We start from the raw sequence: 975 nt of genomic DNA, 5'->3' as shown, positions 1-975 counted from the left end.
TGAAATCATGGAGCCCGTCGAACTCCCCATGTGGAGCCTCTTCGTAGATGGTTCGGCTGGAGATGTCGGCTCTGGTGCCGGGGTTGTCCTTATCAGCCCCGAGGGTCACAAACTCACCTCGGCCGTGAGGTTCGGGCTCAAAGCTACCAACAATGTTGCAGAGTACGAAGCACTCCTTGCAGGCCTCAGACTGGCCAAGGAAATGCAAGTAAAGAAGCTACTCGTCAATAGTGACTCCCAGCTGGTTGTTAGCCAAGTCAATGGTAATTTCTCAGCCAAAGATAGAACAATGGCCTCCTATCTGAAAATGGTGATGAGCCTCATCCCATCCTTTGAAAAGTTTGAGTTAATCCAGATTCCCCGCATCGAAAATGCTCATGCGGACGCACTCTCGAAGCTGGCTAGTAGCAAGGACTTAGAGCTACTCACTGTAGTACCTATCGAGCACCTCCTACTGCCTTCTACCGAGGCCCCTAATGTCATATGGGTCGGTGAAATTCCCACCTGGATGCAACCAATTATAGCATACCTGAAAGACCAGGTGCTACCCACCGACAAAAATGAGGCTTACAAGCTAAGAAGGAGGTCAGCCCATTTCCTCTTCATCGATGACATTCTCTACAAGAGAAGTTTCTCCTCTCCACTCTTACGATGTGTCGGAGGAGAAGAGGCTACATACATATTACGAGAAGTCCACGAGGGAGTGTGCGGCAACTACTCTGGAGGCCTATCTCTGGTACAAAAAATACTGAGACAAGGATACTACTGGCCCACCCTGAAACGGGATGCCCTCGAATTTGTGCGAAAATGTGATAAGTGCCAACGATTCTCTCCCGTTCAAAGACGACCATCACAGGATTTGACTGCAGTCTCTAGCCCCTGGCCTTTCTCAAAGTGGGGTGTGGACCTCATAGGCCCTCTACCAAAGGGTAGAGGAGGCGCAAGTTTTGCAATAGTGGCCATTGATTACTTCAC

The sequence above is a fragment of the Olea europaea genome, unplaced genomic scaffold (assembly GCF_002742605.1).
Source record: "Olea europaea var. sylvestris unplaced genomic scaffold, O_europaea_v1 scaffold4244, whole genome shotgun sequence".
Lineage (NCBI taxonomy): Eukaryota > Viridiplantae > Streptophyta > Magnoliopsida > Lamiales > Oleaceae > Olea > Olea europaea.
This window is presented reverse-complemented; position numbering follows the sequence as displayed.